Source organism: Chenopodium album, chromosome 4 (genome assembly GCF_948465745.1).
Source record: "Chenopodium album chromosome 4, dcCheAlbu1.1, whole genome shotgun sequence".
Classification (NCBI taxonomy): Eukaryota; Viridiplantae; Streptophyta; class Magnoliopsida; order Caryophyllales; family Amaranthaceae; genus Chenopodium; species Chenopodium album.
Genome location: NC_137837.1, coordinates 34358689 through 34380799, shown reverse-complemented (window position 1 = coordinate 34380799; position 22111 = coordinate 34358689). Strand labels below are relative to the sequence as shown.

General features: G+C 39.2%; 1 non-coding gene across 1 annotated transcript; it reads right to left on the bottom strand.

The window, feature by feature from the left end:
• Window positions 1-993: 993 nt before the first annotated feature.
• LOC145629689 (small nucleolar RNA R71) lies at window positions 994-1099 on the bottom strand. Its single transcript, XR_014111846.1, has one exon. It is a non-coding gene; the product is annotated as a small nucleolar RNA R71 (small nucleolar RNA).
• Window positions 1100-22111: the final 21012 nt, after the last annotated feature.

Sequence of the window (22111 nt, the reverse complement as noted above, 5' to 3'; positions counted from 1 at the left end):
AATTGAATGATTGATTGTGATTAGTATGAAATTGTTTCTTGATTATTGTGTATGGGTGATGTTTTTATGGATTAGAATCTTTCTAGCTAATCGATTCTATGCTCTTAATTGTGCTTTAAATCAATTGTGCGAGAGTTAGTTGGTTGAGAGCCTTAAATTCTTCCATACCTTTGCTAGGCTAGTTGCACGAGAGTGAATTAGTTTAGTAGGATAATTAACATGCTTAATTGTGCGAGAGTGAGTTAAATGTGTTGATATTCCTAATCGAGGGCATTTTCATCTTTTTGTATGATGTTGTTTAATACATTAATGTGATTGGATTCCACTTTCCCTAGTTTTATTTGTTTGTTCTTATTCGTGTTTAGTTTAACCTCTCTCCATCTCACGACCTTTCCTAGTAGTCTAGTTGGCACAAATTAATACATTTAGTCCTTTTGGGTTCGACCCTTTACTTGCCACTAACTAGTTTAGTGTAAGTTTAGGTATTATAAATTTCTAATTTGGTTAGGGTTAGTAGTCCCAACGACCTACTATTTACGCGCGATCAGCTACTAATAATTTCTTTTGAGTTGGGCACTCTGGGTGCATATTTCAAAAATACAAAAAGATTTTTCTCCATGGCTTACGTTGAAGGAGTTGGGCACTCCGGGTGCATACAAGTATGATAGCGGGATTGCTCCATTATTTATCCCGGATAGTGATTTTAAAATCAAGCCGACAATGATAATTTTGATTGAAAGAAAAAAATATAGTGGCGCAACAAATGAATTCCCCTCAACCATCTTAAGGAATTTGAGAAATATTGTAACACGATTAAGGTGAGCGGTGTAGCGCAAAAATTCAGAAGGCTAAAGCTATTTCCCTTTTCTCTAATTGGAAGAGCTCAAGAATGGCTTGATAAGGAAGTAAAGCCTCATTCCTTGAGAACTTGGGATGAATTCATCAAGGAATTTCTTTCCCGTTTCTTCCCTCAAAAAAAAAAAAAAATGGCGGAGACTAGAGCTTTGATTCAAAGTTTCAAGCAAAGGACTAGTGAAAGCCTCTATGAAGCATGGGAGAGGTACAAGGATTATCAAAGAGATTTTCCTCATCATTGAATTCCAACTTACCAAATCATTCAAATCTTTTATGGTGGTTTGAGTCCTCAAGGGAGGTCAAGTCTTGATGACGGAGCCGGAGGCCCAATCATGAACAAGACGGTGGAATAGGTTGTGGATGTGATAGATGATGTAGTGAGGAACTACATAGATTGGCAAGAAGTTGAGATGGAGTTGGCAAGCAAAAATGGCTCAATTGATCAACTCAACGCCATCAACAATTTGTCCACACTAATTTCGGACTTAGGGAAAGAGGCGGTTTCTATCAAGGATAAGCTTTAGAATGCTACTTCACAAGCACAAACTCTTCCCTCCCAATTTAAGGGGAGAGGTACATCTTCTTGTTTTAACCCTCTTTTCGCTTATTGTTGCATGATTAGAGAATGTTTGGTTTGTGATTTATGTGGATTGAGTGATCATGAAGTTTCTACTTGCCCAAATGCTTTTTGTGATGGATATGATGACTATGATGGGGATAGGAATTGAATTATCATCACCAAAGAAATTTTGATAACTATGATCAAGGGAATAGTTATAAGAACTAAGGAAACCAAGGTTTCCGTGGTAACCATAACAACTATGGTTATAATGATCAAAGTCACGGCAAAGCTATGGGGATCATAACCAAGGTTATGGTAACCATAATCAACATTCCGGCCGAAATCAAGGAATGGGTAATTAGAGTAACCAAAGTAGGGAAAATTTTCAAAACAATGCTTAAAGAGGTCCCCCACCTGAATTTACTCCAAAGACTCAAGGGCAAGGTGATAATTCCTATGATCAACTTTCTCATTCTATGAGTAGGTTAGAGAATGTCATGATAGATCAAGCCAAGAAGTTGAACGATCACATATCATCTAATGACAAATTGGTCAATGACATGTTAACTCATGGAAAGATGCTTGAGACCCAAATCATTCAACTAGACAACACCTTGAAAGAGCATGCTACCCTTTCTTCTTTACCTTCACAAGGAATTGATCCTAAGGAATCAATTTTTTCTATCATCACTAGGAGTGGTAGGGTCCTTGAGAGTGAGGTGTCTAAGAAGAGTGATGCGAAACAGAGTCCAATTGAGAATGAGGGATATGAGAGCCCTTTGGTTGAGGAAGTTGCTAAGGAACAAGTTGAGAAGGTGAAAGAGAAAGAAAAAGAAGTCTACAAACCCATAATTCTTTACCCCCAAAATTTTAATAGGCACAAATTGGATGAACAATTTGGAAATCGAGATGCTTAAGGAAATTCATCTTCCTATTCCTTTCACCGAAGTATTGGAACAAATGCCATACTATTCTAAATTTCTTAAGGAAATCTTGAGCGTTAAGAAAGATTGCAATATGGTGGAACCGGTAAATTTCGGGGAATGTTGTAGTGCCCTTATCCATAATGACTTACCACAAAAGTTAAAAGACCCGGGGAATTTCTCCATCCCTTGCAATATTAAAGGAAAATTGTTCCAAAATGCCCTTTGTGATCTTGGTGCTAGTGGTTAGCATCATGCCTTATTCCGTCTTCAAGAGATTAAGATAGGTGAGCTCCTTCCATCCAACATGACCCTTAAATTGGCCGACCGTTCTATTAAGTTTCCTAAAGGAAGAGTTGAGGATGTCCCCCTCAAGATAGGAGAATTCACTATCCCCGTTGATTTCATTGTGCTAGAGATTGCGAAAGATGACCATATTCCTATCATTTTAGGGAGAACTTTCTTAGCTACCTCGGGAGGTTTGATAGATGTTAAGGGAGGTCGTATTACTTTGAGAGTTGGTAACAATGAGGAAAGTTTTGAGTTAAAACCGATGCATGAGTCTTTGTCCCTTTTGAAAGGAATCATGTGTGTTAATTCCCCTCGCTCCATTGATAATGTTTTGTGTGAATAATTCTTCGAATAACGATGTTCTTGAGAATTGTGATGATGTGCTCTTGATTTATGATTGCAAGAAGGTTAGTGAAGAGATAAAGAAGTTTCCCAAGCTTATGGACGAGGTGGGAATTGACATTCCTCATTGGTTTGAGCTCTACTCTCAAGAGGAGGAAGATGATCCTAAGAGTGTGGATGGTGTGAAACCGTCTACAAAAAGGAACAAGGCAAAGAAGAAGGCGAGATATTCTAGGAAGAAGAGAATGAGAATGAAGTTGAAGCAAGAGAGGCTTGATTTAAAAGTCCAATCAAACGAAGTTTTATCAAGCAACAATGAGAAGTTGCTAAAAATTGAAGAGGAATTTGTACCTTTAGCCACTTTGAATAAGGTGGTGTTCTTTGACCCTCCATGATTTATAGGAAGGGTCGAGCTTAGGACCATAGGCAAGCGCTTCCCGGGAGGCAACCCGGAGATATCTAACCTTTTCTTTTGATTTCTTTTTCTTAATTTTTTTTTTAATTTTATTTTCTTTTACTTGTTTTTCTTTTGAATTTATAGGTTGAATTCATGGAGTTGGATTAATTCAAGTGAGCATGAGAAATGGAAAGGTGTTTTGCGGTTTTTGATGTGATAATGTTTGATTTTATCAAATTTTGAGGTAAAAGGGTAAGAAATTTTAGTGAGGGAAAATTGTGCTAAAATTTGAAGAAGGTTTGAACTTGGTGGGTTCATTGTGGTGATATCATTATTTTGGGATGTTGAACCCACTGTCAACATGTTTTGAAACTGCAATATTTGGCGGGTTCAATAGCCCCGGGATGATATTGAACGAAGAGCCCACAGGTGAACGCACCAAGGAAACCAAGAGAAGAGGTAAGCTCAGAGGCGCGCCAGGGTGAGGCGCGGGCGAGCTGGCAGGTCGCGCGGCCGCGCACCCCTATGGCCGTGGCTTATCTTCTTCTTTCTTCTTTCTTTTCCTCATTTCTCCTTCCTCCCTATCATAGCTCGAGGGCACCCCTTTCTCATCCACACATAAACCGCACAAACCCTAACCTATACTCATCAAATTTCATCATCTACTCCTCTAAATTTCATACAAAATCATCAAAATCTTCCTACATTTTTATCATTTTCAACAAAATTTACACTACTTTACTCCATTTCAATCTCCAATCTCTCTTCTCCATTGTTGAAGCAATTTGTGGTTTTTCGTTCTTGAGGGAATTGGTGGCCAAAAATTGTTCAATCTTGATCCTTGTATGGTATAATCATCTTCTGTTACTCTTAATTGCATTTTTATACAATATAATTGCAAGTTTTAGATTGTTCATGGTAATGAATAGTAGTATTATGAATTTAGATGATTTTTGAAGATTGATGTTGAAATTTAGATGATTATTTGTGTTGTTTGTTGATTGATAATAACTTACATTGTGTTGTTTGTTAATTTTGTAGCTAATTTGTGGATATTAGTTGTGAATTGGTGAAGTTGGATTTTGGTAGTTTGGTAGCTTGATATTGGTTTGATGAGTATTGATTTTGGTCTTATTGTGATTGGTGATTGATTTGGAAGCAATTGTTGGATTGAATTGGTGGTGATTGTAAAAGTTGAATTGTTTAATTTTGGTAGTAAGGAATTGTTTGGTGGTATTAGTTAAGGAGTGTGATTGTTGCAATTTGAAGTGTTTGTTGGTGCTATTGTGGTGTTTGTGGTGTTGTGTGTTCGGATTTTGAATTGATATCTTCGGAAAATAACCATGTCCAAACACATAAAGAACCTCATTAAGAAACGCAAAACCAACATAACCATTGAAGAACCCACTCCTACCCCCTCTACCTCACAACCTCGCCAACCTACCCCTCTTCCTAAAACACGAATCACTAACCCAATCCAAAAATCAAGATTTTCCAAGCAACAAAAGACCCGTTCCCTAAAACCCTCTCGACATTACTTCCAACCGAATATGATCAAGTTGGGTATTGATGAGGATCTAAGGGAGTTGCTTACCAACCTCAGTATGGGGACATTTATGAGCCGTAGCTTCTGAACCTATGTTAAGCCTACTTTCGAGTTTTTGGCTACGGTGGATCTTGTTGCCGTTGAGGGAGGAAACTACCGGGTTTGATTTCAACTCTTAAACAACTATTTTATCATTCTCTTAATGAGTTCAATGCGGCTCTTGACTTTGATCCGGATTCGGATATTTTGGATCCCGAGTTCTTCAACAAATGAGTTTAATCAAAACTCACAGTGGAATGACATTTCGGGGAAAATAACTTTAGGACTCAATATGCGGCGATTATCAAGGTTTTCCAACCATGTCTAAGAGTTCTTCATCGAATTTTGGGATATTCGGTAATCCCAAAGCAAGAATCGGGAAAAATGAGTCAATTGGAGCTCCGAATTCTTTGGTTGGCTACTAGAGAAGTGTACCAAGGTCGCTTAAACTTGGGGTTTATTTTTGCATTGTATTTCCAAGGTTTGCAAGATAGGGAATCAGGAGAGATTCCACATGGTATTATGATCACGAGGCTTGTGACCAACCTTGAGCTCGATCGCTATTTGCCATCTTGTACTCCGGTGGGAGATGTTGATACTCTCTACCTCGACATCAAGCAATTAAAGCAAATTCAGTTTTTGGCAAAGAACAATGATGAAGAGGTGTTCGAATGGCTTAGGGATAACAAGCATTGGTGCTATCTCCTTAACCCTTCCTTGACTTCTATCCACCGTGAGAATGTGGCTAATATATAGCATGTCCCCTTAAGTCACCGCCTTCTCTATGATGATGATTATTAAGAGATGGGTGATGATGATGATGAAGAAGAAGAAGAGCAACATCAACAACAACAAATTCCGCATCAACACAACATCAACATCAAGAACAACATCACCAATATGCAAGCTTCGACTTGGATTCCCTTAGTGCTCAGATGAAGGGTACGCAAATCCAGTTGGAGGGTATGTATGATCAAGATTTTGAGGCCCTCTACACTCAAATGAGGGGAATTTCGGAGATGCAACAAGGTATGTTTCTCTAACAACAACAATTGTATAATGCGGGTGTTAACCGGGGGGATATCACCCCCCCCCCCCCCGATTAACTACCCATACTTTCCACCCCAGCATGGTCCTATACCATCTTATGGGGGTGATGGGGGTACCAACGTACCCATATTGGCAAGGACCCCTGGGGTCCAACACCGAGACTCGCTCATTCCCCGATAAGCACGGTAACTATGATTACCGTGTTCCCGGTGGGAGTAACTATAGGGGTGACCCTAACTACCCCTATGTGCACCACGAGAACCCACTACCGCTTGCTTTGTCCGAGCAATTTACTCCTCTTGCCCCTTGGCAACAAGAAAACTTCAAGGGGCAATATAGTTGGCCACCCGGTTATACTGGAGGATGGGATCCTTATAGTCCCCCATCCGGGTTTTCTTATGATGGGGATGACCAAGATGGAGCCGGACCGAGTGGTAGTGGTAGCTAATTCCCTCATATTTGTGCCGTTTGCCTCCATCCCTTATTTTATGTGTTCTTGCTTTGTATTGATGGGATGTTGAGATGTATTCATGTTTCGCTTAGCGAAACTTTATTTTTCTTAAGGGTTTGTCACGGTGGCCAATATTGTTGTTGAGCTTGCCTTGTTTTTCTTTTGACTCTTTTGTTTGATAGTCTCATTTCTTGATCTCTTTTTGATGGTGTTTGTTTGTTACTTTCATGAGCTTTCCATGCCTATTCTTTCTATCTTATTCTTGTTGTTGCTGTGATGATTCTTCTTTGATGATGATGCATGTGTTGCTCCCATAAATCCAAAACCCTAATATCCAAATCCCATGAATCGAAACCCTTGAATCAAAATTTTGTAGTTTAGTGCTTTGTAGTTAGTTAGGTGTTTAGTTGGTTAATTAGTTTTTATTTTCTTATCTTTACTTTTTGATTGTTTAGTTTAGTTTTGCTTCGTAGTTTCTTTTTTATTTTATTTTGTTTTGAAGTTACTAACCGTTTTCTTTGTATATAGTTCCTTTTCTACTTTTCTTCTCACACGGATTTGATGATGATGCTATTGTCTTTGGAGCTCAACGAAGGTGGTCGATTTTACCAACTTTTTTTATTAGCATTGCTCGGAAGCCGGTGAGATCTTTTTTTTTTTTTTTTTTTTTTTTTTTTTTTTTTTATCTCTTTTCTTTTCTTGGATGCATAGTTTAGGATTAGTTTTAGGAGAATTTGATTCGAGGATGGATGCTTGTAACACCTAGAGTGTTTGGGATCATTGGCGATGTTGTCAATGATCACTTGTTTGTTGATTGGGAATTATGTGTTATACTTGCATCTTTGTTCCTTTCTTTCTTTTCCTACTCTTCCTTTATCTATGTTTTCCTTTTCTCTTTTCTTTTCTTTTATTTTTCTTTCTTCTTGATTTTGGTTTGTGGTATGTTTTGAGGCTTTATTTTTCACTTTTTGTCTTTCTTTTCAATTAGATTATATACAACCGATTTTTGCTTTTGAATGGACATCTTCCTAAGTGGTAATGGTATGCACGATTTGAGAGTATGTTTGGTTGACTCTAGGATAGGTGTATGCTAAGGTAGCATGTCTAAGAACTAGGGGGATCATGAAACCGGATTCTACTTGTTTGTGGCATGTTGGAGTTGTTTCTTATAGTCGATTTGACACCAATAGTGAGTTTTTGCTACATCCATGTGAGGTTCATCATTTTTCAAGCCTTCGACATACATTTGCATGAGCGGCGTGGATCCTTGACTATTGCAAACCTAATCTTGAATCTTGACTCATAATTCTCAAACACAAGACGGAACCTTATAGGGAGGACAAAGGCATCTTTTTGGGGTGGTAATTTTAAGGATAGTTTTAATCATTTTTGATTTTTAGGTTTACATTTGCCTACTTGCTAAACATTTGAGCCTTTTTCCTTCTTTTTAAGCCACATCTTTAGAATTTTGAGCCTTTTGTTTCATTTTGTACCCATTTTTGGTTTTTGTAAAGCAAATGATCACTCTTATTGGAGATTGTGGTATTTAAGTATGGATATTGGTTCTTTTTGTAAGCAAGCTTGTGTTTTGTTTATATTTTGTGAATAATGGCAAATGAATGATGGAAAAATCCTTCCAAAGTTAAAAAAGGCAAGGACATAATTAATGCAAAGTTTTAAGATCTATCCATAGTTAAAAGAGGCGAGGACAATTGCTTTAAAAATATGAAAAAAAACAAAAAAGGTGAAAATGCCTCAGCCTTACGAGGAGACCGGCTGACTACTGACCTAGGCCGTGCCATGTGTGTTGGTGATGAGTCCCTTTATTGAATTAAAGGATACAAATGTAAAGAATTAGCTGAAGGGGGTAGAGGCGGTACCTTAATTTGTCTCTAAAAGGGGGGCAACCGGTGATGACCGGCTGTGAAACGCTATTGAAGACAACCTTGTTTGTGTGGGGCACTGGCGGTTGTCTAACCGGTTGGGGCAGGCCAAAAAGAAGTGATTTATGTGTTTGGACACAAACGGTGGTCAGATTTTCTCTCTCTAGAATTCTCTTGTCTTTCTCTCTCTAAAAGTTTTTTGAAACGTCCAAAACAAGGGGGGGGGGGTAAAATATGTATTTATAGAGGGGTAAAGAAAGGGTAATCTTGTAATTTTCCCCAGAATGTGAAAAGTTACACTTTCACGGTAATATATATATATATATATATATATATATATATATATATATATATATATATATTGGCGGCCTGCCTTCAAGGCCCAATTCGTAAGAACGCCCAAAAACGACACAACCTTCCAAATCTAGGTCACAATGACCTAAGAGAGGGCACCTTTTTAAACGACCCACAAAATATAGCTTCAAGAGGCTTGCCTTCTTGTTTACTTTAAACTTCTCGATGAACATTTTTTCCAAGAAAACAAGTATCGACTTGAGCACCATCAGGTAAGGAGAGAGAGAGAGAAGAATTTCGCTCCTACGTCAGGCGGTTCAATCTGGTTAGAATCCAAAATCAAGGACCGTCTGACGAAGTTGCCTATTGTAGACACCTATTTGTGTCTCCCCAAAACCAAACCCGCCGATGAATACCTTTCACGTTGAATCATAATCAAATGAACTGAAAGTGTGGAAAGTCTAGTGTTGCGGTTAGTTTTTATTAAAATTCTTTCTTGCTGTTTTCGAAAACCTATTTTATGAAAATAGCCAATCCAGTTTAGTTTTTTCCATAATAAGGGTCCAATAACAGTGTAGTTGGACAGGTCTAGAAAGGAGCTTTCCAACGATATATTATAAGCCCAATTCCGATGAATAATGAGGAAGTTATGGCCAATTTACTATACTGGGCCCGGTTTTATCTTTATATGCGACCCAATGATCTAGAGGAGAGCCTTTTATGAATTATCATTCCTAATGCAATTGGGATTGATTATAGTCTTCTAGAAGGTTCTTTTGAATCATAATGTGATTAGGATTGATAATTGAGTTTTATGAGTTTTATTTGGAATAAAAGAAGTGTTTTGAATGAAATTACAATTTTACCCCTCGTACAGACTTTTACGCTTAATTTTATCAAAAAATTGAAAACGTGTAGAAAATTGCCTGTAGTGCCAAACGCCAGGCTGTCGCCTAGCGACAGGTGTGGCGCGGCGACAGAGGCAGTTGCGGCGCCAGCGTCGTGTTTTATTCTTCTTAAAACTCCAATTCTTTTTTATCATATCCGGACTATTTTCGTTATAAATAGCGTCCTTAGTCCTCTGTTTTTAATCACTGTAAGGAGGGTGATCCCATCGTAAGGGGTACTGTCCTTAAATGCCCATGGCCACTAAAAAGCCTAGGACTTTACACTTGTTATGGTGTAGTAGGATATGAATTCATGACTGTTTAGGGGACCTTGAATTAGAATTGATTCTATCATTACGTCTTTTTTTAAAGAAACAAGTAGAGAGTCGCCAATGAGTTTTAGGAAAATCTCATAAACCTCGTTCATGCCTTTCTTCCATGTGGAGTTCATGGAATAATTAGCACGAATCATAAGTTTACTCATGCCCAAATTGCTCTATAAACTAGAAATAAGTTCGGGAGTGTAGACACCTAAAAATGTCTCCCCAAAACCAAACCCGATGATGAACAACCTTTCACCGCCACTATTGGTCGGGTTTAGTATTTAATCCCGAGAGTGCTTAAAAAATCGTATTTTATTAAATTCATATTTTTGAACAGTCCATGGATTAGTCTTGATGTTTGGTAAAAACATAGTTTTAATTTCAGCCCAAACTTATTAATTAATTCTAGCCCAAACCTTTTTTATTTTATTGTTTTATTATTTATTTTTGGCCCAAACCCTTTATTTATTTTTATTTAATTATTTTCTTATTTTAGCCCGAATAATAAAAGTCAGAAAAGGCCCGAAATTATCAATCGACACTTAAAAAGCCGAAGGAAATTAGGGTTAAAAATGTATTTAGACGGAAAATGGACAGGAAATTCCCGCGCGACGGCAGACTGCCACCGTGTCACGGGAATCCTTCCCGTCTGACGGTGGGATTTCCCGCGCCATGGCAGACTGCCACCGTGTCACGGGAATCCTTCCCGTCTGACGGTGGGATTTCCCGTGGCACGGGAGGTCTGCCGTGACACGGGACGTTCCGTGTCTTTTCCGCTTAAACCCTTGACGCGTTTTCTATCCCGTTTTCTGAAAATTTCCCGCGTCACGCCAAAAGTGTACCGTGTCACGGGAAAGTGTACCGTCTGACGGTGGAGGTTCCCGTGTCACGGTACAGTCTGACCGTGTCACGGGATACGTTTTTAGGGTTTTTATCATTTTAGGGTTCCGTGTGCTCCCTCAGCACATTTTCCCTATAAATACCCCCTCATTTCTGATGAACGGGGCACGGAGTAATTCTCTTATTTTATTTTCTCTCTTCTATGCTTTAGCCTAAACACTAGCCTACCCTTTTCACTTCAAAATTCCTTCTTCAAGCACTCAAAGGAGTCCATATTTTACTCGAGGTTCTGTCCTTAAGCCAAGGCGTGAAAGGTAGAACTATTTGAGGGTTTGGCCCCAAAATCAACTTTATTTAATTTAATTATTGTTTATTTATTTCCTTGAAGTTACTAACTCGTTTATTATTTTGTAGTTGCAAACAAATAGAATCGAAGTAAGGATCATGCTCCTTTTGTTTTTATTATTTTTCTAACGATTTTATGTTGTTGGAATTGTGATTAAATTGGTTCTAATATTAATATTGTTCTATTATATTGTTATTATGATCACCATATTGCATGTTTAAAGGGAATATGTAATTGAAAATCACGCCTAATAAGATAATTTGGACAACCGGTTTAGGTTCCTTTTTAATCTTGTTGTTAATTCAAGTGATCACAATATTTTAGAATTATGTGTTGCATTAATATTAAACCAATTTAGCTTAATGATAGTTTTGAGCAAATTGAATCTTTGTTTGTATGACTTTGAGATCGCAGGAATTACTTTTCACTATAAGAATCGAGTAGAGGCCAATACGGGCGAATGTGACTCCATGACTCACTTCGTACCATCATCCCCGATCCTCCTTTCGTGGTTCCGAACCATATGGAGTTAGTAATCTCATGGATTACGAATGGGGTGTAACCTTCACGGGTCAATCGTTGTTTCCTATCGTTGTCCCTTATCGTGGTTGCCTTTTTATGATCCGTGAACGGTTTACAAGTTCCTTAAAAACTTGTTGGCGGCTCCCTACTTTATTTGTCCCTAATCGTTGTCCCCAATCGTAATGTCAATTCCCACTTCCTATGATGCCAAGCATATTCACACATGCTTTTAACGTAGGCGCACTTTGAGCGACGCCTACAATTTGGCGACTCCACTGGGGAGGATTCTTAATTATTTATCGATTTGAGTGATCGGTATTTAATTAAGATGAGTGGATGAGACTTGAAAGATTCTTGAAAAAATATTCCAGTGATTAATTTGGCATTTTTGCATCTCCATAGACGTTTTAACGTCGCATTCAGGTCTGTCCCGTAGGAAAAATTGGATAACTTGGTTGCGCGCGAAGGAAAACAGGGCACCAGTCAAATCTTCTGACTGCCGTGCCACGGCAGAATCTGCCGTGTCACGGTACAGTGCACTGTCCGACGGTGCACAGTACGGTGACACGGGAATTTTTGCCGTGTCACGGCAGTCCTAAAATCAGTCCGGTGGCTTATTTTCTTTCCTCACAGTTGACTTCCTTTGATTTTTCTGAAAAAACATATGTGTTCTACATGCGTCTTAGCCCCGGGGGATTTAAGCTCTATCGACCCAAAAACGCTCATGGCAATAAGGGTTCATCCGAGTTATTAAATCCACCCAAACCATGGAGTCGAGTTCGATTTCATCACGAACTCGCGGAGCCGCCCGTTGGCATACACCCTCAAGGGAGGCTGCCTTGCTAACGCGTCCAAACTCTTAACCATGGTACCCTTTTTGACACCCAAAGCTTGACCAATAGTTGAACATAGATCTTGACTCTAGGTTGTGAACTTTTTTACATCATCGTGCCTAAATGCTATGTGGTTGTTTGATGCTAACCTTCATGTGTTGCTCTTTTGTTTAACCCATGACCGAGGGTTCTTATTCTCACATAGTAATTAGTACGGATCTAAAATTGTTAAAATCTGGAAAAATCACAAAACTGACCTGGAACTGCGCACCGTGTCACGGCATGTTCTGTCGCGCCACGGTGAACAGTACCGTGACACGGGGCTGTCTACCGTCTGACGGAAGACTGCATCGTGTCACGACAGTCTGTACCGTGACACGGTGCCCAGAAAAGTGTCCTGTCAGTCCTTTTTTCGATTTTTGTGCGAATGCTGTGTCCAGTTTTGTGTCGTGTCTAGTTTTACGGTCAAAACACGCGTCCATAACCTCACTTAATCACTCACATGTCGTGTTCACACACTTTTTTGCTTTAAGTCGTGCACCACTTTTTTGACCGTATTTTAGGGAAGTCTTGTTTTTGTGTCGTTTTTTTAGAGTAAGTCGGATGGTATCCTCCCTTTAAAAATAAACAAGTAGAATTTCAAAATTATAGTTTTTTTTTTATAAAAAAAAAAAAAAAATCCCGTGCCACGTCAGCATCCACCGTGGCACGGGAATGGTTGCTGCGACACGGGACTGCCCACCGTGTCACGGCACAGTCCACCGTGGCACGGTGGTCCTGTAAAAAAAAAATGTAAAATATTCCCGTGACACGGGATTTTAACCCGTGTGACGGGAGAAGTTCCCGTGTCACGGCAAAAAAAAAAAAAACATTTAAAATATTCCCGTGACACGGGATTTTATCCCGTCTGACGGGAGAAGTTCCCGTGTCACGGCAAAAAAAAAAAAATCCCGTGCCACGTCAGCGTCTACCGTGGCACGGGAATGGCTGCCGCGCCACGAAAAACTCTACCGTGTCACGGCAAATTTCCACCGTGACACGGTGGAATTTTCAAAAAAAAAAAAAAAAGAAAGCGTCAGTTAAGTCTTCCGTGTTAATTTGGTCCTCGCGTCAGTCATTTTGGTTATTGTTCACATGTCTAGCCATACGATCATACCACGAGTCTTATAACATCACTTAGTCACTTACGAGTCAAGTATAGTCCATACACTTTCTTTATGTTCCGACTCGAGTCATGCACCAGGTCGTTTATGATCGTATATTAGGTTCATGCACCCTTTTTTCGTCATAATAAAAAATGAGTGGAGTTTTCTCACCTGTTTTCAAATGTCTATTTTTTTTCCTTCCTTTCCTATCTTGAGCAATGAGTCAAACAATTGAGTGAATTATTTTATTTCACATTACTTGGTCAAGGAACAGGGATAGATCAATACGGTTCGAGCCATTACCGCAACAATCTCTCAGATCTAATAGGCGTTCAAAGAGAACTTTGTCATCTTCGTTACTCATCACCTTTCAATGGCCACTAAAGAAGACATTGAGAACATCAACAAATCCATTGAGGCACTGTCTTCCATGATGCAAACCCTTACCACTAGGGTCACTACCATGGAACAAAACAAGGTCACTGTTTCCACCCTTGACAAACTGAAGGAACAAATGAGTAAGATCTCTGAGGATTTCATTTATGTGGAACGGCCTCCCACTCCTTTGGATGTGTAGGATAGACTCCCTGAAAAGTTCTCCACTGCTGATATTCCAAAGTTCAAGCCTACTGACAATCCAATATTCCATTTGAAGGCGTTCTCTGCAACCATGGCTCTTAAGGGATTGGACGTAACACTCTTCCCTACGGCGTTCCCTCTCTCCTTAGAACATGCTTGCCAACAATGGTTTTATTCCTTAGATGCCAAGCATACTGCGACTTGGCAAGATGTCACCAAAAGTTTCATGAATCGTTACAAGTGTAACATTCAAACTAAAACTTCTGAACGTGAACTCTCCATTCTCAAACAGAAAGAGAATGAAGGTTTCACCGCTTACCTGAACAGGTAAAGGGAAACAGCTTCACTCTTGGTAGATCCCCCCAAAGAAAGAGAGATGGTTCGCCTCTTTATTCAAAATCTGACTCATAAATATAGGGAACATCTCAAATTTCTTCCACTGAACACTTTCGAAGCTGTATACGACATCGGCATCAATATCGAGGATGAGCTAATAAAGACTGCTGGTAGTAACAATAATAACACTTGTAAAAACAAGAAGAACGACCATCCTTCTTCTTCGTCTTCTAAGCACGAAAATACTACCAACAATATAAGCCAAGTTGATCTCAATGAAGTGTTAGCTCTTGATACTCCATTGCCCAAGAAGAAAAGAACTTACACTCCTTTAGGAATGACTTATGATGCGGCCTTTGATCGCCTTTACAATTAAGGCTTGATCACACCTATTGGGCCATTTCCAGAGCCAAAACCTGAAGAAAGGAGCGCCAAATGCAATCCCAATGCCCATTGCAAGTACCATCAAGGAAGGGGCCACACTACGGAGCAATGTTGGAATTTGAAGGACGTCATTCAAGACTTCATGGATGCAAATAAACTTCCTGTCCCTCCAGGCGGCAAGAAGTAATGAATACAAGGCACACAGATCCTTCGTGCAAGATTATGCTTTTTTTTTATTCTTTTGTTTCAACCCTCTCCCCCAATAAGTCTAGCATAGGTTCCCGTTATCCATGTGTACTGTGTATGTCTCATATTTCTTACCTTTTCCATTAATAAAATGAGCAATTTTCCTTTACATCTCGATCATAGAATTTTCCATTCATTCATTCATTCTCAATTAAAAAAAAAAAATCAATTACCAAACTAAACCCAAGGTACACCAATGACTTGAGGCACCTTTGCAACCATGTCATTCCCTGTTAACTATTCAATCACATTCCATTTCTTCAGCAACCATTTTGAGCCTCGTGTAACGTTTGGCCTTCATTTCTTCAACCCACATTCACTTAACCCTGGGATTGGAAGATGTGTAATGTATAACATTCAAAAAGCAAGTAAAAAAAAAAAAAAGAAAGCAGCAAAGCAACAATAAAACAATGTCTAAAGGCAAGTGTTCCAATGTCTTTGATATGAACACGTCTCAAATTGCGTCTCTCATTGAGTGCTCGGTACCGTGCCTGAGAAACATGAATGCTAAGTGAGTGATGGACCGCATGATCTGAGATTGCCTACATTGAAACAAAAGAATGAAAAAAAAAAAAGTTCAAAGCAAAAAAAAAAAAATATATGTTGAAAATAAACTTGCAAAATTCAAAATTTTCAAATACACAATTGCATATCTTGGGGATTCTCTCGGGTATTGAGCCTTTTACCCCTTTCTTCCTTAAACCATCAACTTAACCACATTACAACCCTTGAAAGACCTCTTTGAGGTGTACATACACTTGTGCAAAGTTCGGTTAGAGCTACGTTCGGCCTGATTCCTAACGGATACGTAGGCAACCTCACATCGAGGTGCGGCCACATTCATATTCATATCCATGCATGATCGAGTCAAAGAATATCCAATGCTTATCCCTACCCATTTAGAGCTAGACTTGGGGGCTTGAACCCAAATCACATTAGCTTACCCAGCCTGAAGAGTCATCATCTTTAACTTTTCTCACATCTCTTTCCATCGCTATAACCCTTGCAGCCAGCCTTAGTATCACATTCACACACTTCACTCACACATCCATATCCATATCAATCATCCTTCCCTTTAAGAGCCCTTTATCATGAAATCTTGTTTCAACACTGTGCATGTTTCATCATATTTAAAGACAACATTCAGCAGAAGAAACATTTTATACTTGCTTAGCTTCCTGACCTAAGCAATGTTCATTATTTCGCATAATGTGCTAAGAAACATTTATATATCAATTATTTTTAATCATACAAAGCATATCGTGCTTAGCTCCTTGACCTAAGCAACGTTCATTATGCAATAATCACTATACGTGCTTAGCTTCCAGACCTAAGTGACGTTCAAAATCGCTTCTTTACACCATATATGATGCTTAGCTCCATGACTTAAGTTCATTCATCTATCGTGTCACATGATGTAATTGTCCTTAGCCTCTTGGCCTAAGAACATGCATCATGCATACATTATTTTCAGGAAAAACGATTCAATCCATACAAATCATTTCGTTTTGCTCAAGGAGGAAGTTCAAAACTTCTCTCCCTTTTCATTATTTTATTTTGGGGAAGTTCAAAAAACTTTTTCCAAGTTTTCATCGAAGGAAGTTTGAAAATAAAAGTTCAGTTTTCACATCTTTCTTTTTCGGGAGAAAGTCGGTACCCTCCACTCATGACAAAAATTGACTGAAAATTTTTGCTTTTGCATCTTCGTTTGCTTGTGTCTGCACACACACATACACACACACACACACACTCACAAGTCATACACATGTCATGTCACATCAAGTCAAACTTGGTCAAGTTAGTGGTCAAGTCAATCACAGTATATACGAGTCCATTGGCAAATTTATTTTTGCAGGTCTTATCTACAACCCACGTCCGGGGACAAGCGGACCATCTACAGCCCACGTCCGGGGACAAGCGGACCATCTACAGCCCACGTTCGGGGACAATCGAACCACCATCATTTCATGACGCAAGGTTCTCGATACACAGAGACTTGCAATCTCATCATCTTTCGACTTTCCTCAAGCATGGAAAGTATTATCCGGTGGATTTTTCTTCAAGTATAGAAATACGCCAAATCGGCTTTCCTCAAGCATGGAAGGCATTATCGGTGGAATTCTTCAAGCATAGAATGACACCATATTCATCAGTCGGCTTTCCTCAGGCTTGGAAAGCGTTATCGGTGGATTTTTCTTCAAGTATAGAAAACCGCCAAGTCGGCTTTCCTCAAGCTTGGAAAGCGTTATCGGTGGATTTTTCTTCAAGTATAGAAAACCGCCAAATCGGCTTTCCTCAAGCATGGAAGGCATCATCAGTGGATTTCTTCAAGCATAGAATGACACCAAATTCATACGTCGACTTTCCTCAAGCATGGAAAGTATTATCTGGTAGGTTTCTTCAGGCTTAGAAAACTACCAAATTCTTAAGTCGGTTTTCCTCAAGCATGGAAAGAGTTTCAACAAATGTCACTCGGTGGATTCCTTCAAGCTTAGGAAGCTGCCGAATCCGTTTGTCACCAATACACTAGTGTCAGATACATATTCTATCCTTTTACTCTTTTATCTGTAGAACTAACATTTTTCTGCAGGTATCGGCGTATACAGAATGATTTAGGATCGCAGAACGTCTTTAATCATTCTCCATCCCTATCGGCTACTTTGACTAATGTTTTCGAAACTGACGTTTCTACAAACTCAGTCAAAGTGGGGGCTTCTGTAGACACCTAAAAATGTCTCCCCAAAACCAAACCCGATGATGATCAACCTTTCACCGCCACTATAGGTCGGGTTTAGTATTTAATCCCGAGAGTGCTTAAAAAATCGTATTTTATTAAATTCATATTTTTGAACAGTCCATGGATTAGTCTTGATGTTTGGTAAAAGCATAGTTTTAATTTAAGCCCAAACTTATTAATTAATTCTAGCCCAAACCTTTTTTATTTTATTGTTTTATTATTTATTTTTGGCCCAAACCCTTTATTTATTTTTATTTAATTATTTTCTTATTTTAGCCCGAATAATAAAAGTCAGAAAAGGCCCGAAATTATCAATCGGCACTTAAAAAGCCGAAGGAAATTAGGGTTAAAAATGTATTTAGACGGAAAATGGACTGAAAATTCCCGCGCGACGGCAGACTTCCACCGTGTCACGGGAATCCTTCTCGTCTGACGGTGGGATTTCCCGCGCCACGGCAGACTGCCACCGTGTCACGGGAATCCTTCCCGTCTGACGGTGGGATTTCCTGTGACCCGGGAGGTCTGCCGTGACACGGGACGTTCCGTGTCTTTTCCGCGTAAACCCTTGACGTGTTTTCTATCCCGTTTTCTGAAAATTTCCCGTGTCACGCCAAAAGTGTACTGTGTCACGGGAAAGTGTACCGTCTGACGGTGGAGCTTCCCATGTCACGGTACTGTCTGACCGTGTCACGGGATACGTTTTTAGGGTTTTTATCATTTTAGGGTTCCGTGTGCTCCCTCAGCACATTTTCCCTATAAATACCCCCTCATTTCTGATGAACGGGGCATGGAGTAATTCTCTTATTTTATTTTCTCTCTTCTATGCTTTAGCCTAAACACTAGCCTACCCTTTTCACTTCAAAATTCCTTCTTCAAGCACTCAAAGGAGTCCATATTTTACTCAAGGTTCTATCCTTAAGCCAAGGCGTGAAAGGTAGAACTGTTTGAGGGTTTGGCCCCAAAATCTACTTTATTTAATTGAATTTAATTTAATTATTGTTTATTTATTTCCTTGAAGTTACTAACTCGTTTATTATTTTGTAGTTGCAAACAAACATAATCGAAGTAAGGATCATGCTCCTTTTGTTTTTATTATTTTTCTAACGATTTTATGTTGTTGGAATTGTGATTAAATTGGTTCTAATATTAATATTGTTCTATTATATTGTTATTATGATCACCATATTGCATGTTTAAAGGGAATATGTAATTGAAAATCGCGCCTAATAAGATAATTTGGACAACCGGTTTAGGTTCCTTTTTAATCTTGTTGTTAATTCAAGTGATCACAATATTTTAGAATTATGTGTTGCATTAATATTAAACCAATTTAGCTTAATGATAGTTTGGAGCAAATTGAATCTTTGTTTGTATGCCTTTGAGATCGCAGGAATTACTTTTCACTATAAGAATCGAGTAGAGGCCAATACCGGCGAATGTGACTCCATGACTCACTTCGTACCATCATCCCCGATCCTCCTTTCGTGGTTCCGAACCATATGGAGTTAGTAATCTCATGGATTATGAATGGGGTGTAACCTTCACGGGTCAATCGTTGTTGCCTATCATTATCCCTTATCGTGGTTGCCTTTTTATGATCCGTTAACGGTTTACAAGTTCCTTAAAAACTTGTTAGCGGCTCCCTACTTTATTTGTCCCTAATCGTTGTCCCTAATCGTAATGTCAATTCCCACTTCCTATGAGTGCCAAGAATATTCACACATGCTTTTAACGTAGGCGCACTTCGAGCGACGCCTACAGGGAGCGAGGGTACTAAAATAACGTTCCTTTTAGAGGGGAAGCGTTATCCTAGCCCTAGTGCGGCCTCTCCTAGCTCTTCCTTTTTTTACAATTTCATCACCAAACAATATGTGCAACCCGATACCTAAAACTATGTTAGTTGATTTTATTTACAAGGTTTAATTCACGTAGGAATTACATCGTAATGTCGTTATTCTTAATTAATCAAATTCGTGAAAAGGACAAGAAAAAAAACAATATTCGCCTTGGCATAAGTGATCAACCAACAATTATTTAATTCAATTCTAATCTTTATTTAACGCAAGATACTATGTGGAATTGATTAATTAATTATTTTAAAGGTGATCAAACAATACTAATTAATCAATTAAGGTTCTTTTAAACAATAAAATAAATATGATTTAACTAAGTGCTCGGGAATTTACCACTTCTCTTTGCTAGATCTCCGTTTAGAACACTTATGGACTCCTTCTTATTGGGGAACCTCCACCGTAGTAACAAAATATCAAAAGGGTGAGTGTTTAGGACAAGAGGGGCTAGGTTGCACAAGTTCACAAATATTTCGCTAGAGTTTTAGGTTATTTTCTGTTTGTTTAAGCCTCGATTTAAGCTCGTATTTATAGGGAATGATTAGGTTTAGGGTTTCGAGCATTCTGCCGCAGCAGCTGTCGCGCGCAACAGGATGAGTTGCCCGCGACATCCCAACGCAAGTGATTGGGTTGCGTTGCTAAGGGCAGCGCAACTAATTGTTTTGCGCGGGGATTTGTGGTAAGATTCGATTTTATATTTTCCGTATAATTTTGAATCTTTCGCAGTGCAACTCTGGAGGTTGCGATGAGTGTCGCACGCAGCTGAATTAGTTGCGCGCGGCAGCCCAGCGCGACTCTTTGAGATGCGCGTGGATTTTTTTGCGGCAGCACTAAGATTTAACCTAAGCGCTCTTAAATCAGTCATTATTAGGTTTTAAGCACGGGCTTAAGCCTAATTATGATCGGGTTTAGTTAATTGGACCTTTGTTTTGGCTTTTTCTTTAATTTGGGCTAGTCTTTTGTGTTTTGTGGCTTAACTAGTTATCCATAAGTATTCTTAACTTTGATCCAACACGAAGATGGTTTTATTTATCGTCATTGCACATCCTGTTGGGACAGGAGGCAAAAAGTAGATGTCTACAGTTAGCCCCCACTTTGATCGAGTCTAGAATAGACGATGATCAAGGTAGTCAAGGAAATAAATTCGAGACTCATTCTACGAAGTTCTTTAAGGATAAAGAATCTTTCAGTAATGTTTAAGGATGTCGAAGTAATCCTTGGTTCGCTAAGTGTTTGAAAAAAGTAGCTATTAAGGCTAGAAAAAGTTTTTCCTAGTCTTAACGCGCTAAAGAATCTAGATTGATCCTTTGCAATTGTAGAACGCTTTTACAAGTAAAGGTTTTCTAGGTGATGTCAAGTCACGGGAAGAGATCGATTTTAAAAGGATAAAAGGGGAAGATTTCCTCTCTATCGTGTCATCGTTGGTCTAAAGTCCCTTGATATGTCATTGAAACTTTAGCCTGACTTTAACAAAGTAAAAGATGAAAAGGGTTTTCGATATTCGAGCCGAAATGGTCCGGTATTCGAGCCGGAACTCCACAAGATAGAAATACATGTCTCAGGACTGGAGGCATATATCCAAATTCAGTGAGTGGGAAGAAAGTCAACAACTCTCTCAGTAGTTTTGTCCACAAGATGAGTACACGTGTCTCAAGACTAGGGGCACGTGACTACATAAGCGCGACATCGTCTCATCGCTTCTTTATACAGGGGATGATTTCGACACCGTAACTGTTCAGTAAGTTAGTAAGCACACTAACTACCGTATTTGCTCCCATTCAAGAAGTGCCTGTTCCTGATGGTTCGGCGCGGCTGTCAACTCTAGAGCAAACGCCTACAGTAATTCTCTACCTTTTAGTCCCGAGAGGTAGATCTCGCAAAGCTTGGGCTGAAGTGAAATTTTACGCAACACCTACGCCGTACAATTTTGCGCCGTACGATACGCCATTTGCATTTTTATGTTGCATGAAAACACCTTCCTTTTTTCTTTGGACGTGAAAAAGAAGAAAAACCGGACATTTGTAACGTCAGTATAGTAAAATGACAAACCTGTATATGGGTGATTTTATGTAAAGCACCACCACGGAATATCTTAAGGCACTCTTACGAAAAACGTTCAAAACGTATGCTTGGGGAAGGCACAAAGCGCGGTGTGCATGCAAGAATGATGCAAAAAACTAAAAAAGAAGAAAACAAACTACAATATGCAAAGCAATTTAAAAGTATTTTGATAATTTGCGCGCCATTACGTCTAATAACGAGCAAAAATCGTTGAAAAATGATCAAACAGATCAAAATCAAGATTCCGGTCTTTTAGTGACCAGTATCCGCGTGCAACTTAGAGGGTCGCGCTGGCCTTGCATGCGCATCGTATTGAGTTGCGCTGGTATGTCACGCGCAACATATTAAGTTGCGCGCGACATTTATGTCAGTAAAGTTAAATCGCCGAG